We start from the raw sequence: 18,230 nt of genomic DNA, 5'->3' as shown, positions 1-18,230 counted from the left end.
ATTCTGAACCCACCAGCACTGGAGGCCCCCCGTTCCAGAATTTTCCAGTGGGGTGCCGCAACGCCCCTACAGGCTGTGGGATGTTTCACTCAACGCTTCCTCCTGAACGGCCGGCAGATCGACACGACTATCCACGTCATCCGGTCGCTCACCAAAAGCCGATGCCTCCTCAGTTACCACACGGCATCTCGTCTGGGACTAATCGAAATCCATGTGAGAGCGGGAGACGTCATTGCCGCAACCTCGGACAGCCTGAGCTCGAGAGACTCAGTCGGCACTGTCACGTGCCATCAACCGCAAAATGTGATCACACAGGCCGACGTTGCGAGTGGTTTCCCGAAGCTGTGCAAAGGCCTGGGCAAGCTCAAGGCCCCCCCCATCCGGCTACACATCGACCCTTCGGTGACCCCCGTCCCGCAACACCCTCGGAGAGTTGGATTTCACCTACAGACGGCAGTGTCGGAGGCACTTCACCAACTGCTCTCCGACGGTATTATCGAACCAGCCACCGGGCCGACGCCGTGGGTGTCACCACTTGTGATCGTGCCCAAGGAAGGGGGCAAGATACGTCTGTGCGTTGACATGAGGGTGGCAAACACCGCCATCCAACGGGAGAGACATCCAGGACCGTGCATCGAGGACATGATCGTCCAACTGAACAACGCCCAGATGTTCTCCAAGCTCGACCTCAATCAAGGTTACCATGAGTTGGAGCTGCATCCGGAGTCCAGACCCATCACCACATTCGCCACCCACGATGGCCTCTACAGATACCGGCGGCTGAACTTTGGGATCTCGTCCGCCGCTGAAATTTTTCAGGAGGCCATCCGGCAGGTAATCAGACCCATCAAAGGCACCCTAAATTACAGCGACGATATCCTCGTGTTCGGATCGACGAAAGAGGCCCACGACCGAGCCCTCCTTGCCACGTGCACGGCACTCCAAGACGCGGGTCTCACCCTCAACATCTCCAAATGCAGATTCAGTAAATCGAAGCTGAAATTCTTCGGTCACATCTTCTCCCGTGAAGGGATGCTCCCGGACCCTGACAAGGTCGACACCATTACCAACCTGAGCGAGCCGCGGCAAGTGGCCGAAGTCCGTTCGTTCCTCGGCATGGCGGGGTATTGTGCCAGATACATACCCCACTACGCGTCCCTCACGGATCCACTACGTAAACTCCTGCAAAAGGAAGCAGCCTTCGAGTGGACCCCCGCGTGTCGTGCGGCATTCTCTGACATCAAGCGTGCCCTGGCGGAGGCACACCGATTGGCGTACTTCAACCCGTCATGGCACACCGAAATTGTCGTGGACGCTAGCCCGGTGGGCCTCGGCGCCATCTTGGCCCAGACCAGCGGGGAGGACATTCACCCACGACATGTGATCGCATATGCGAGCAGGGCGCTGTCCGCCCCGGAACTTGCCTATTCCCAGGCGGAAAAGGAGAGTTTGGCAGTTGTATGGGCCTGCGAACATTTCCACAATTTCGTCATTGGCAAAAAGTTTACGCTCATCACTGATCACCAGGCCCTGTTGTCCCTGTTTGGGAACCCTCACACCAAGATGCCCCCTAGGATCGAGAGGTGGGGCATCCGCCTGCAAGAATACAACTATGACATAGTACACCGCCCCGGGGGTGACCTCAACCCCGCTGACTACTTGTCACGACACCCCGTCGGGGCGCCAGTGACCCGAGAGGGTGACGTCGCCTACGTACAGTTCATCTCCACCAACTCACTGCCACCCGCGATGTCCCTCGAGAGAGTTGCAGCCGCATCGGCGGCCGACCCGACCATGGCCCTCGCCATCAGCCTCACCTCCGCCAACAAGTGGCACGACCACCGCAGAGCGACGCTGGCGCACCCGGGGGCATGCAAACAGGAAATTGAGCGGCTGGCCAGGATACACAGGGAGCTGGCTGTGAAGGACAACGACATCCTCCTCAGAGGGTGCAAGATCGTCATCCCCACCACGCTACGGAACGAGGTCGTGCACATAGCACATGAGGGCCACAGGGGCGCGGACAACACAAAGAAACAGCTGAGGTGCCATGTCTGGTTCCCCTTCCTGGACACGGCAGTAGAAGAATGGGTGAGAAACTGCCATGCATGTCAGTGCACTGCCCCTCCAGAACATCCTCCCCCGCTACAACATACACAGATTCCAGAACGCCCGTGGGAGCGCGTAGCAATGGATTTTTATGGGCCGACGGAAGCTGGCGATTACCTCCTGCTTCTCATAGACGAGCACTCAAGGTTCCCGATAGTCAAATCCGTCACCACCACTGCATTCCCACAGGTAGCGGCGGTGATAGAAGAGGCATTCAGCGAGTGGGGGATCCCGAAGATGGTCAAATCTGACAATGGACCGCCATTCTGTGGCTACGAATTCAGGACACTAGCAGAACACCTAGGGTTTAAACACATGAAGGTGACCCCTCGCCACCCACAAGCGAATGGCATGGCCGAACGCTTCATGGCGTCCATCAAAAAAACACGACAAAGAGCCATGCTGGAGGCAGTCGACCCTCACCAGGCGTTGTGCCGACTCTTAAGGGATTATAGAAACACCCCACACGAAGCCACGAACAAGACGCCTGCTGAACTAATGCTTCGATACAAGGTGAGAACCCGCATACCTCACAACTTGTCACCGGAAGAACCGCCTGACATAGAGGTGCTCCAAAAGGATGCAGAGGTAAAAGAAAAAGCGAGATGGGACACTGACTCACGCCGCCATGCGACGCAGCCAGACTTCCACGTAGGGGACGAAGTGCTCGTACAACAACCAACCCTCAGGAAGACAGATCCGCGGTTTGCCCCAAGCCCCATGAGGGTAACCGCAGTCAACGGCACTATGGTGACAGCGGAGGACCAACATCGAGCTGTCACCAGGAACTGTCAACACTTCAAACACTACAACAGACGAGAGGGATCAGGAGGGCCCCAAAGGTCTGTCTCTCCAGAACCTCGAGAGCTGCGGGATGACCCGTGGATTCCCCCGGGAAGAGACCCGGACGAGCCGAGTCAGGAAGAAGGTGCCCCGGAAACCCCGGGACCAAGCGCCCTTGACGAGAGGCCTCGGAGAGTCGTCAAGAAGCCGGTGAGACTAGTTGAAGAGTGTTGACTCTGATGTTTGGACATATTGTTCGGGGGTGGTGTTGCCAGGCACTCGAGAGTTAATGAGTGCAGCCCCCGCCGTTGGGGGGGCGGAGTTATTGTATTGGGGAGCGGGAAGGAGAAACGGGGAGTTCTGGGTAAGGCGCGAGGGCGCCAGTTCCTGTTAGAGATTAGATGAATAAAGAAGTTGTTACATCCACTCCGTGTGCGCGTCCTCCTTACTGGCCCTTCTGAGAGGGTAACAGGCATCTTAACCGTATGTTGATACAATGCAAAATGTATTGGCTGAAGGGTGAGGCTTTTGAGGTCACTGCATGGTCTGGAATGTCCATCTGATAAACAACAAAGAGGGCTCTACATCTAAGACTGGAATTACACTTTAAAATAGGTCACAAAAGGCACATACCATTGTGGACATAAATCTCATTGTGGGGTGTTAGTGGTCAGTTTGTTCAAACATCATTAAATCTCTGCGAATCTCCTTTGACACCCTGAGTGGAATCGAAACACCTTTGTGGTACAATTCCGCATTGCATAAAGAGACAAGGCTTTCAGAAACGAGTTTCACATATGGGCTCTTTACATGTGGCCTATTACTCTACATTCTGGTTGCATTTGTTTAAGGCACACTATAATTCTATTGAGCTTAACATCCTCATTGTTATGAATCTCATTAGGAATGTAGACGTATGCCAGGGTCAGTGTCCATTCTTACACTAAACAGTTCAGGGTTCAGGTTCTGCACATGTGGACTTAACACATATTGTCATAATATGAACATTCTAGTCAGAGCAATTGGTTGTGGCGTTAATTTCACATAATATCATTCATGTAGTCATAGTTAAAATAAAAGATGCGGTAGCTTTATGCTGGCGTGTACAGGGTTATGTTGGTTATGCATATTGTCACGGCAATCCATTTCTATTAGCAGCATAGTACCATATGTTACTATACATCAAACCTTTATAATTGAATTCTAACGTTAGGGCTTTCTACTATACATATATTATACAGTGCGTTACCATATCTATTATTCTACTACAATCCTTGCACTAATTCACATAAGATAGAAACCGGCCTGCAAGTAACTCCGCTTGTCTACATGGAGAAAGACACTTTGGCTCTTGTTTTACTAAGGCGCGAACAATCAAACAGACTTGGGGGTTGCTTCAACTGTTTGATCTTGCTTTAAAGAGTGTGGGGAAGGTATTCTTTATGGCCAGGGTCTGCTGGGTGGGGGGCAGGTTCATAGAGATGGATGACTTTTGTGCTGGCCCTTATGCTGGGCCATGTCAGGGTCAAAGTAGTAAGACGGAAGGCAGAAGATACAGTGTAAAGTTTTTTGCATTCTCGCGGCTAGTCTCTCATGAGAATCGAATCATTGCAGAGGCGGCAGAGGGGAGGAGTTGGGGGGAGTAGCTGGCTCTCTGTGCGTGTCTGCCTGGGAGAACTGCAGCCTGCGTTTTAACTTCACGGCTGACTTGCCATTACAAAATGGAGTCGGTAACCTACAAAATGGAGTCATGTTGAACTCTAGTTTCGTGCTGTCTTGAGGGAGGGTCATGGCTCTTAGGGGTGTTCCCGCACGAGAGCTCCGGGGCCGGGTGTCCTGGACCCAAAGCAGCCGCCGCTGGGCCTACCCAGGAAGTGTGAAGAATGGAGGGCGGGGGGTTCCAAGACCCTCTCCTCCGAACCATCCCCTCTTTTGTTACTTAAGTAACGAATATTGTAACTGTCCCAACCTCTTACGCTCTTCCTCCTCTGCTATCGCTTCATCCCATGCTGGTGTTCTCTTTATTGGCATCCATGCTCTGCATACCGCTCTAAGGCTTTCCCCCCTCCTGGCATACTTGTCCGGGGTGCAGGTCCTATAGATACACCCTCCATCTCCCTCCAGGTCCACCCATACCTCCTTGTACCACTGTAATTCCCTAGGCACCTCAATGGTTGTGTGATTTACATTAGCCACCCTTTGCCTCGTATTGTATACAGCAGTCATCCTGTATTTGGGCTCTGAATTATCTCCTATTTGCACTTCTGCCTCGTGTCTGATTTACGCCACTGCATTTGCACGGCCCATTGTTACCATCATCAGGGCACCATTAGGAACTGCATTGGCGCAGCACCTGAGTCCTAATTGGCACACACAAAAAATGAGGAGCAAAAAGACGATAAGTGGTATGAGGAGCTTCACTGTCATCCCAAGCCATGATGGTACCCAGGAAAAAAGATTGTTGAGCCAGATGCTGGACTGAGTTCCTCCTTCTTCCTTCATATGTTCCCTGAGTTCGTGCACCACTGCTATCACGTGTGAGCGTGAGCCATTCTCCGCGTCTGCAGAGGGTACGAAAGTGCAACATGCGCTCTCGATTTTTTGGCAAACACCTCCATCGATTGCTGTTAACAGGTCTAGTACATACCTGTTCTGCATGGTCATTAGTCGCAGGGCTCTGAGCTCCAGTTTAATGAAATTGAACCCCTCTTCAGTGTCGTTGGCCAGTTGGATGAGCTCCCATCTGGTGATCTGAAGCCACTTTGCATTCGCTCTCGCTTGGATACTGGGAACGAGGGACGCGAACAATGTTTCAACAGAGCTGAACAACCGGAATCGATCAGGGATCTGTGTCAAGAGCTCTGATGATTTGGCGGAGATATAGTTTGATGCTCGTTTCTTCCTCCGCATTGTGCTCTGCAATCCTTCTTCGTCCATTGTATACACAGGAACTCCGTCAGGCGCCGTTGGGGAAAGTTCGGTCGATGCCGCCTTTCGCGTGCTTCCACCTTGGATATGGCTTTCTGGAATTACCATCAGCGCGGAATGCAGCGTTGTCAATGAGCATGTACCCCTCCATGATTGCGGGAGGTGCAGGTATGCCATGTTACCGGAAACCCAATACGTGTCCATCATTGCAGCTGTGCCTTTCTTCATGTCAGGTATTATGAGAGTCTTGCTGCAATTTTTATTTTCCCCCATGTTCTTTTTACCTTCCCCACGGAAGAAGAGTTCGCAAGAAATGTCTTTTTGCAGTTTGAAGGGTTTCTCGATGGCTGTAACCCAAGTGAGCTTCATTATATGTTCAGTCCATATGGGAGCACACGTTCTTTGTACCCATGAAAGCTTTTCTTCGCACAACCCTCGCAGTGCTTCTGCTTTGCATAGTATTTCTTCATTTTGCCACTTATTGTCTGAGTGCAATGTACCTTTCATCACCAAAATAGGTTCTTTTACACACATTACTCCTTGTGGCCAGGAGTAACATGTCTGCTCGTTTTGCAACAATTGAAATGAGACGGTGTGTGCTTGAAAATTATTTTTGATTTGACATAGCGCAAGATCTAGGAGACACTGGGCCTCTGCAAATGGGATTTCTTGTGGCAATAGAACCTTTGGGGTGCCTGAAGCATGGGGTGTAAGTGAGCACACGTAGCAACTCTCGTTAGTTGTTTGCTTTGCCATGTTGCTCATGTCAGCATACCATTTGTTTGTTTGGTGTACGTGCTGAGGTTCATCAACTGTGCCTAGGCCGACTTTATAGTGCTCTTCCCACTTTTCCTGTTGTGTTTCTCTCTTTTCCCTCCTAAATCCATCTCCCTCACTCCCTTGGGCCGTTTTGCCATCCTCTTTTCTCTCCCACTCTGTGTACACATTGTAGTAGCTGATAGCCATATATGTCTTATGACTGCTCTCTTTGCTGGTTGTTTGTCATTCATTGTATAAATGCTAAAGTCATATTCATTTACATATTGGGGCTTTTGAGTGGCCTGTTTAAGGGTGGTGTTTGAAGTACCGTTGTTTTCATTCTCATCACTCACATGGGCCCAGATTAATTTTATCCCCTTCCAAATTAAATGGGTTCCTTTTTTGATTGTTTTCATGCCCACACCCCCTGGCTCACATCAATTGAAATATAGGTAATTGTCCAATACACGAACAAGCCAAACAGTGTCGAAAAGAATACTACTGCACACACAAACAACACACACTCATATGAATATCTAGGATACACATGTCCTCGTCGTCTGTTCCTACCTACACTATTATTTGTTGTCGCTGGGGCCTCTTCAATGCCCATTGCAGCTCCTGATAAACGAGATACAAGCATTTGTTAATCATGCATATTAGACTTTCAATATTTACACCGCTTATTCGTAAATTATCTCATATTTTGGTTCTTCTTGCACTTGCTTCTCATTTTCATAGAATGAGTAAATATTCTTGCATCCCTTCCTTCCCCTTCACCACACTTTACGTCTGGGGGGCGAGGAACCAAGGGAGGCGATTCACTGTCAATGCAAGATCAGCAATACAAAAATCATGCTCATATGGGTGCATATGCACATACCAACAAAAAAAAAAGGATAGAGAGTTGAAGAAAAAGGAGAAGAAAGAGCATGGAGGTACATCTATTCTCATTTATTTACACTTCAACAGTTGGTTTTGGATCATCCTGTCACAGTTTGTATCATTATTCATCAATATTGCGCATCCTTTTAACTATTCCTGTTTACTCTTTGTTTTGTCCCTGTTATGCGCTTACTATTTATTCTCGTACTCCTGCTTCTTCGCTTTCTGTGTTTGTGCGCTTTGCTCATTTCTCTTATCTTCATAATCTGTACAGTCTGTACTCCCATGGGCTTTGCGAACATCTGTCAAGTGCACCCAATACCTTAGGCCCTGTACCTTTACTGCTGTTGGCGTGCAGTATATTACCTTATATGGACCATGGAACCTTGACCCGTTCTACCGTCGCACAAAACTCCTCACGTATACCATGTCACCTGTCATCAACTGGCAGTCTGGGCTATCTGTGGCAGGGGTGGTTGTATCTGTGGCGTTTTCCTGTGTAACGGGTGGGGCTATTTGCTTGGCTATGGCTCGTGCCGCTCTTTTCAAGTTCCTAAGATACTCATGGAATTCTTCTCCTAGAACTGTGGTGCTCTGGTGGGCATCTGATTGTCTGTGCAGGCGTGAGTGTCACAATCACACTTGACTGGAAGGGAAGAGAGATCGACACTCTCCCCTGAACCAAGGAAGCCGAATGAACTCGACCCTCCCACCGAGGTTGGCACAGGCGCCTGATATAAAAAACAGGTCGCCACGTGGCAGCCAATGGGGGGAAAAGGGGTTAGGGAGAGGTTGTGGATAGGATGGGGGAATTAGGAACACCGGAAAGAGGGTAAGGAACTCCTAAATTTGATGGGACGGGGGAAGCACCAGGAAAGGACCCTACTCTATCTAACATGTAACCAACAGTGATACCACTTGCACTAATGATATAGAACACCTTAATACATATACCACACCCTGCTGGTTCACCAGAAAACACATAAGCAAGCAATATGATGTAGACACACATAAGGGAAAATCCCCATCATGGTTAGACAGTACACAAGGCCCTTCGGGCAGCAAATGCAACATACAAACATAGATGCTACTTTTCCCACTAGTTCACTGCACTAGTGAAAATGAACGTCATTTCCATATGTCATATAGCGTTTTTGTCCGTGAATATTCCCTTGCTCTAGCATATGCTAAGAGGCTTTCCCCAGTTACAAAATATGCTGTATTCAGCATGCACTGTAAGGGTTAACTTGACACACACAGAATTTCCCCAGCAGTACATGAACGGAATGTGCTACGCTACTTAACTTCGGTCTGGGACTTCCCAGACAATAAATTCTCAGCCGTAATTCACTTCTAACACCATTCAACATTTGCCAATAACAAAGTGCTTTCTCCAGTAATTATCTTTGGTCTGGGGAGCCCTGCGGGACTTCCCAGACAACGAGCGAAATGCCGTGATTCTTCTCAGCAACCTCGCGCCCTCCTGCTCCGGCCCGCGTCCATGTAGAGTTTCAGAGTTCAGGCATACTTGCTCCTCTCCACACGCGGCCGCCTGCCTCCGACTGCAAATTCCAAAATAAGCCACACCTGCACGCTGCCGTTTGCCTGCTAATAAGCTGCTCTTGATTAAAGACAGCTGGCAGTGCGTGCACCGTGCAGAACTACAGAACAGCTCTAAGGATGCTGGGAACTGTAGTTTCCAAGCCCTAAAAGTCTCCATTGTCTTAATTGAATTTTAGCACTCCACGCCTTTGCCAGCCCTGATTCCTGACATTACCTCCTCTTCCAGGGCTCCTCCCAGGACCCGGTTTACCCAGATTGCGTAATTGAAATTGTTTCACTAACCTGGGAGCATGTACGTCTCTTGCTGGTTCCCCAAGAACAATCCTCAGGACCGTAACCCTCCATAAACAGAACAAAGACTTGCAATTAACAAACCTACCTGCCTACCAGCAGATTCGGGGTAACAGCAGGCCTGGGCCCAAGGAAGGCATACTGCACCAGTGAAGCAACTCGGGCAGCTCGCCAACAAACGTCAAGCGCCCCTACACAAGAAACGCAGGACGGATAGCTCACCCTACAAATAACTAAGGTGAGAAAAGAACCCAGTGGGAAGGGAATCGGTCAGAGGGATGTGGGAGATTCACCCATTAGAGACAGCTATCACAAATCCTCCCTTCTGTTATTGCAGATTCATTATTCAGCACTGGGCAACTACGCCTCCAGGGTTCGAGATCACAGAGCCTTCCAGACGCCCCCGGGAATATCAGGTGAGCGTAATAGTTTGGTACTATAAACTGACGCGGAAGCTATGGCGCTAAGTTTGCATGGATGTGGACACCTAGAGTCTTGACAGAGGAGGATATAGTGATGGTGAAATTATCTATGTTAAAGTTGGCGTATTGGGGACTTAGCTTTGTTATTGTGGTTTTCTGCCCAAGGATCAGAATTTCAGTCTTATCCCGGTTAAGACATAGACCATTGACAGCCATCCATGCTTGGATTGTAGCATAGATATCGTGTAAGGCAGTGGCGTCTTGGTGATAGGAGCCAGATAGTGGGAGGAGTACTTGGGTATCGTCAGCATAATTGGTATATGCTATACCCATTGAGTCAAGTAGGTCGAAGAGGGGTTTAGTGAAGAGGTTATAGAGGGTGGGGGCTGTACATGAGCCTTGGTGTACTCCACAATTTATGGTTGTAGGGTCGGCGTTTGCTAGGTTGGAGAAAACCTTTATGGTTCTGTCTTCCAAGAAGGACGTAATCCAAGATGCTGCTTATTTAGAGAAATGGGCTGCCTGAGTGAGATGGGTAGTTAGGGTTTTATGATCAACCAGATCAAATGCTGCCGATACATCCAGGAGGAGGAGCAGGGAAGGTTTACCTTTGTCTATGATCTGGGAGATTTGATTTTTTAGGTCTAGTAAGGCGGATTCTGTTCCATGCCCTACACGGATAGCAGATTGTCTTTTACCCAGTATAGAATTGGATTCTATGTAGAGTTGGATCTGGTTGTGAGCTGCCTTGTCCAAGATTTTCAGAAGGAACAGCACTGTCATTATAGGCCTGTAGTTGTTGGGCTGAGCTGGGTCTAATGTGGTCTTTTTTTAGAAGGGGGCATACCCAAGCTTCTTTGAAACTGTTGGGTACAGAGCTTGTTCGGAAAGAAGCATTAATGAAGGCAGTAACCAGAGGGGCAAGCTTGTTAGCGCATTCCTCAATAATTTGGGGGCCATATGTCTCCTTTGCAGAGTGATGGTTTGAGGTGTTTGATGAGATCAAGGACCTCGGATTCGGTAGTGTCTCTAAAGACGAATTGGGCGTGATGGGGATCGCTACGCTTAGCTCGTGTGAGAGGGTTAGTCTTTTGGTTATGGAGGGCTTTGCAGTGGTTGTGAATTTTTTTTGGAGGAACTCTATTTTATTGAGCATTGTGGACTGGATGCTAGCACACCAAGCTTTGGCTTTGATTATCTCATCGGTGCTAGCCGGGGGTATGACCAGTTTGTTAAAGATTGTGAATATCTCTTTAGCTTGCGAGTTGGCCTTGGAGATCCTCTCGTTAAAAGTTTGCTTTTGCTGCAATTATAGCTTTTTTATATTGGAGAGCTATCTGTTTGAAGAGGTTCTTATTTAATTCATTTGGGTCCGCTTTCCAGTTTTTTTGTACCTGACGCTTTTGTGCGCAGAGAGTTTGGAGTTCATCCGAGAACCAGGAGTTACAGTGAAAGGATATTTTTTTTTCTTGTGCTGTGATCGATGCTACAAATGTCCAGAGAGAGGTCCTGAGGAAAATGTAGTTTCACATTGGCTTTCTCCAGGCAGTTAAGGCTTTGAACTGTGCAAGCAATTTGAATGGCCTTTCATTTCCAATCTCACTAGGACCAGAGCTGTGATAAAGGCCCCTGCCAAGTGAATCATATGTCACAATGTGATAGAATGAGCCAAAACATACAGCTCTGCGTCTCACCAAGTACTCTTTTGGAATGGCAAAAGCACACCTACTGGAGTGTCTCAAAAGACATCTGTTAACACAAAAGGTGTTTCCACATGTTTTCTATTGCCAATTAATCTATAAAGATGAACAACCTGAAATACTTCAGTGGCAGCTCCAGAATCAAGGAATTGGCTAATGTTCCAGCAGACCACAAGAGCAAACAGAAGACTGCATACCAATGTCACAAGAAAAAGAGTTAAACCAAGTGCCACAGGATATAGTGAACATTCATTACATAAAAAGTTTACAACAGATACACAGCAAAAGGAAGAAGTCTTTCCTGGCTTGGAACATTACTATAGCAGATGATTTTGCATGGCTCCACAACATTATGGGAGGAGACATGCCGTGGGACCATTGCACAAAGGAGAAGATGGCAAGTTCTGTCTTGAGGCCCGTAACCTTTCCAGTCCACTAAATAGTATAGTTTAGATCTGGTACGTTTCGAATCCAGGATGTTTTTAACTTTAAATTCAGGCTCTCCATCAACTAGCACAGGCTTTGGTGGTGTTAAGACTCGGGTTCCTGGTTGTATAGGTTTTACAAGTGACACATGGAACACCGGATGAATTTGCATGCTTGGTGGTGAGGCTAACTTGACAGCCACCGGATTTATCACCGATTTGATGGTATAGGGTCCTAGATATCTTGGACGAAAGGTCCGGGTACCTTTTATGGGCACATGTTTTGATGGCAACCTGACTTCGACTCCAACTTGGTAATCGGGAGCTTTCTTTCGATGCCGGTCCGAGAATTTTTTTTGTCTGTCTTTGGCTTGCAGTAAATGTTCATTTGCACTTTTGAAGGCTTGGTTTATGCTTGCGTGTAGAGTCTTTACCGCTGGCATTTCCAAGGTCGTGGGGGAGTCTAGTTCAGAGGTATGTGGATGTCTTCCGATATTGTGTAGAACAGGCTTTGTCTCGTGCTGGTGTGTATAGAGTTATTGTATGCGTATTCCGCTATCCATAACAAGTCTTTCCAATTCTCTTCCACATGATGCAGAATGCAACGTAAATACTGTTCTAATGTCTGGTTTGTTCTTTCTGTTTGTTCTTTCTGTTTGTCCATCCGTTTGTTGGTGATGGCTAGTGGATAATCGAACATCGATTTGTGTCATGGTACAACATTTCCTCCTGAAGTTGGATACAAATTGGCTTCCACGATCTGAGATTAGGATTGAGGGGAAACCATGCAGTTTTATAATCTGTTCAAGAAATGCTTTTGCCAGACCGGTAGCATTAGGAAGTCCTTTGAATGGAATGAAATGTGCCATTTTAGAGAACAGGTCTAAAACCACCAAAATGGTATTAAAACCTTGACAGGGAGGTAAGTCCGTAATAAAATCAAGAGAAAGAGTATGCCAGGGAGCCGGTGGAATATCCAGTGGTTGTAGGAGGCAAACTGGTTTCTGTTTTTGTGAATTACTCTGTGCACATATCCCACAGGATAGAACAAATCGAGCAATGTCCTTATGCCAGGTTGGCCACCAATATTTCCGTTTAACCTTGGCTGGAGTCTTAGCAATTCCGGGATGGCCTTCGATCTGGGAATCGTGATAACCAGACATGACCAATTCTTGCAGATCTTTACTTGGTAGATATAGTCGTTCCCTGAAGTAGGGTAATCCATCCAGAACCGTGTGATGTTCCTTTTGGGAATTCCATTTCTGCAAGATCTCAAGGTTGATTAAGGTTTGAATCTTATCTTGAAGTTCACTCACAGTCAATGTGGTGGTGAGTCCCAGTAGTTTATCACTTGGGATGATGGCAACAGGGTCCAGGGTACTGTTCATTTTCTCTTCAACACCCATACGAGACAAAGCATCGGCCTTCCCATTCCGAACTCCTGGTCGGTATGTTATTATGTAATCGTATTCTGCAAAGAATAGAGCCCACCACAACTGTTGTGACGATTGGGCTTTTGCTGACTTTAGGTATTGAAGGTTTCGGTGATCTGCGATTACTGTGATGGTATGTCTGGCACCTAATAGATACTGCCGCCAGGCTTTGAAGGCTGATTTTATTGCCAACAATTCTTTGTCTGTAATTGCATAGTTAAGTTCTGGTGGTGAGAATGTACGTGACCAAAAGGCCACGGGGTGTAATTGGCCTGTCTGTGGATCTCTTGTGAGAGAACTGCTCCCATAGCTACGCTGGAAGCATCAGTTTCCACTACATAGGTGAGATCAGGGCGAGGATGTCATAAAATTGGCGCGGAGGTGAATCTTTTCCTGAGTTCTTGAAAGGCCTGTTCCGCCTCTCCAGTCCATTGGAATTTTTTGTTGTTTTTTTCTCAGTAACAATGTGATTGGGTGGACTATCCGTGAGAAATCTGAAATAAATCGGCGATAAAAATTTGCAATGCCGAGCATGCTTTGGGTTCCTTTAAGTGAAGAAGGTGACTGCCAATTAAGGATGGCATCTACTTTGTGTAAATCCATCTTGACTCCCTTTGGTGAGAGAACAAAACCAAGGAAATCAACTTCGGTGACATGGAAGGAGCATTTCTCGAGTTTAGCGTACGTGAGAAATCTGAAATCGGCAATAAAAATGTGCAAAGCCGAGCATGCTTTGGGTTCCTTTAAGTGAAGAAGGTGACTGCCAATTAAGGATGGCATCTACTTTGTGTAAATCCATCTTGACTCCCTTTGGTGACAGAACAAAACCGAGGAACTCAACTTCAGTGACACGGAAGGAGGATTTCTTGAGTTTAGCGTACAGTTTGTGCTGGCAAAGTTTTGCAAGGACTGAGCGAACATGTTCCACATGATCTCTTTCAGAGGAGGAAAACACCAGGATGTCGTCAATATAGACCGGGGCACAGACATCGATTAATTCCCGGAATACATCATTCATGAAGTATTGGAATGCTGGGGGAGCGTTGCACAGCCCAAAAGGCATTACCTAATATTCGTACAGGCCATACTTGGTGCGAAACGCGGTTTTCCATTCATCCCCTTTCTTAACACCTACAAGGTGGTGTGCTCCTCTGAGGTCTAGTTTGGTGTAGATTTGGGCATCCTTGACTTGGTCCAACAGTTCCAGGATAAGGGGCAGAGGTTCCGGTTTTTTACTGTGATTTGATTAAGTGCGTGGTAATCAATGCAAGTCTTCAACTCTCCTTCCTTCTTGGGTACGAAGAATAAAGGAGAGGGTGCCGGTGACTTTGACGGGCGGATAAACCCATTAGCCAGGTATTGATCCAGATAGGACTTCAAGTGGAGATTTTCGGTTTCTGTAAGTGCATAAATTCGACTAGAAGGAACCTGTGTACCAGGTATCAGGTTGATCTGACAGTCATAGGGCCTATGTGGCGGTAATGTGTTAGCCTGTTTCTTATGAAAAATATCTTGATAATCCTGATATTCTTTTGGTAAGGTGTCCATTGGTTCCGCGATCCCCGATGCTATTCCTTGAACAGATTTCAGGTTTGGCTGTGGTATAGATTTCGGGTAGCAAGCATGGGTGCATTCGTCGGAAAAGGTCAGCCTCTGCACGCCAGTCTATGTGGGGATGTTGAGTTACTAACTGTAACGCTCACCTGATTCCCACGGAGGCGCTGGTCCCGGCTGAACTATTATAGTCTCTTCAATTGAGAAGCGTAGAGCTCGGATGACTCTCTGGACTGGGCTTCCTCTTATTGACCGTCTGGCTTGCAGGGTAAGGTTTCTGCAGGCGGAAGAAAAAAGGGTTAATGACCATTTGGCTGGACTTCCTCCGCCAACTCTCCGAAAGTCCAATGTCCTGGTGAGCTCTCACCTTAGGAGTATAAATGCTGGGCTCTCCATCCTGCGACTTATGCAGGGGTGCGTGGGTTCCAGTTACGTCACTGGAGATCCTCAAAGTCTTTTGTGGCCTTAGAAGTGGCACAGGTGCTGAGATGCCAAAAGGTGATGCCGCCGTTACTGCACGAGCGGATGCCAGTAGGTATAATGAGTTTATAGTCTTGAAGAGATGGGCACATTTAATGAAGTCTTTGCATTGTCTTTTTCAGGTGCCTGGATGCTGAGGGCGTGGTCACTGAGAGCGCGACACGTGCGGTTGTACGTAGGTATGGGAATTTCAATGACACCTCAATAATGTCCCTGGTTTTCTGTTTTCAGGTCTTGAGATGTTGCGGGCGTTTTCCCAGTCGCGGATGCACGTGGGGAAACACGTAAGTGTTAGGCTTTCGTGCAGTCTTTAATGGCACTTAATAATGTCTTTTCTTGTTTTCAGGTGCCGGGCTGCTGCGGTTGAAGAGATCGTAATACGCGCACAAAAGCAGGTAAGAAAAGTAAATGCGGCCGCCTTCACCCGATTCCTACTTAACAATGTTCTTTGTCTTTACAGGTGCCGTTAGGCTGCTGAAGAGAAGGCCGCGAAGAATCCGTGAAAGCACAGATGGATCAGGTAAGCGAGCGCGGCTGCGAACGTGTTGCAACTTGCTAACCTTATGTTTCTTTTGCTTGCAGGTTCTGCCGGTGTCTGGATTCCTGGATGGTAAGTATAGTTCTCGTGTCTTTCTTCCACAGGTTGCTGAGCTGAAGCTGGAGATGTCACTGGAATGCTGGAGCTGACTCGGTGAGCGTCCTGCTGCAGATGCAGAATAACGCGAAGCACGTTTTCCCAATCGGGTGTGGTTTAAATAGTGTTGGAGTGATTGGGTGTCTTCTTCCTCAGCCTCGCCCAGGTAAAAGAGTTCCTGTGTTCCAGAGCTAAGGAGTGGCACCAGCCCCACCCAGGTAAGAAAGTAGACCCAGTTCAGGGAATAGTTCCTCCCAGCAGAAGGCTGGGGACTTCATCCTGCCAGCATTTGCAAAGGTGAGTATGCAGCATGGTCTGCTACAGGTAGGTCCACCCAAGCACCTTTGCAAGAATTATGAGCCCGGCGCCATTGGCGCCGGGACTGAGGTTCCTTATGAGCCTGGCGCCAGAGGCACCAGGACAAGGTCCAAAGGGCCCCAATAGGGGTTTGCTGGAGCCGGGGACGAGGGTCATGAGCCTGCTTCCGGGGATGCTGGGCTTGACTTGGCTTCTCGGGAGCAGTGCTCATGACAGCACCCCCCTCAAGGCCCCTCCCAAACTTGTCTTCCCCGGAGGTTTTGGCCTATTGGGAAAAGTTCGGTGGAATTTTCTGACTAGACGAGGAGCATGGACGTGGTCAGAGGGTTCCCATGATCGTTCTTGAGGTCCGTAACCCTTCCAGTCGATCAGATAGTATAATTTTGACTTGATGATCTTGGAGTCCAGGATGTTTTTAACCTCAAATTCAGGTTCTCCATTTACTTGAATAGGCTCTGGAGGTTTATTCAGTCTGGTTCCAGGTTGCATAGGTTTTAGTAGAGATACGTGAAACACCGGATGTATTTTCATGTGGGATGGCAAACCCAATTTGACAGCCACTGGGTTTATTATGGCTGTAATTGGATATGGTCCTAGATATTTTGGGTTGAAGGTGTGAGGTCCTTTAAGTGATAAATGTTTGGTGGATAACCAAACTTGATCTCCAACCTGGTATTGAGGGGCGTCTCTTCGGTGTTGGTCTGCTCCCCTTTTGTACCGTTCTTTAGCCTGTTGTAGGTGGATTGTCGCTTCTTTGAAAGCTTGAGTGATAGCATTGTGAAGTTGATCCACGGCAGGCGTTCCAAGATCTTGGGGCGGGTCGAGATTGGAGGTTCGAGGATGAATCCCATATAAAATGTAAAAGGGACTTTTTCCGGTTCCTGAATGGATCGAGTTGTTGTAAGCATAATCGGCTATCCAAAGGATATCTTTCCAGTTACTTTCCGACTGCTGTAGCATACAACGTAAATATTGTTCCAGAGTTTGGTTTGTCCTCTCAGTTTGTCCGTCGGTCTGGGGATGATGGCTGGTTGAAAGTCTCACATCGATTTGAGCTAAACGACAGCAACTTCGCCAAAAGTGAGAGATAAACTGGCTCCCCCTATCTGAGATCAAAACCGAAGGGAAGCCGTGCAATCTTACAATATTTTCAAGGAATTCCCGTGCTAAAACTGAAGCTGAAGGTAAGCCCTTTAGTGGAACGAAGTGGGCCATTTTAGAAAACAAATCTACAATTACTAGAATAGTGTTGTATCCGGAACAGGAGGGTAAATCGGTGATGAAGTCCATGGAGAGGGTATGCCAGGGATGTGGCGGGATGTCTAGCGGATGCAGGAGACCCGCTGGTCTTTCCTTCTGACCTTTGTTTTGGGCACACACACCACAGGACATCACAAACTCCTTTATGTCTTTTCTGCATGACGGCCACCAGAAGTGTTTCTTGAATTTTTCCGAGGTTTTGGCAATGCCTGGGTGGCCCTCCATCAAGGAATCATGGTAGCAAGAGATTACCTGTTTTTGTAAATCGGCATGTGGTAGGAATAGTCGTCCCTGAAAATAAGGCAGGTCTTTTTTTATGATGAAGTCCTTTCCCTTCAGTTGCCAGTTTTGTAAGTCCGAAGGGGTCACAAGTTGTTTAACTTTTGCTTCGATATCTTCGATGGATTGTGAAGAAATCAGGCCCAGGATTCTCTGTTCTGGACTTATTGGCACAGGTTCAGGATTGACAATATTATCTCCCATTCCAATCGGGGAAAGGGCATCCGCTTTGCCATTTTTGTTGCCGGGGCGATAAGTAATTACAAAGTCAAATTCGGCAAAGAAAAGTGCCCAGCTAAGCTGTCTGGAGGACTGAGCTTTGGCGGTTTTCAGGTATTGTAGGTTTCGATGATCGGTGATTACAGTGACAGTGAGTTTGGCTCCAAGGAGATAGTGCCGCCAGGCCT

Source organism: Ambystoma mexicanum, chromosome 2q (assembly GCF_040938575.1).
Source record: "Ambystoma mexicanum isolate Mex_15411 chromosome 2q, UKY_AmexF1_1, whole genome shotgun sequence".
Classification (NCBI taxonomy): Eukaryota; Metazoa; Chordata; class Amphibia; order Caudata; family Ambystomatidae; genus Ambystoma; species Ambystoma mexicanum.
This window is presented reverse-complemented; position numbering follows the sequence as displayed.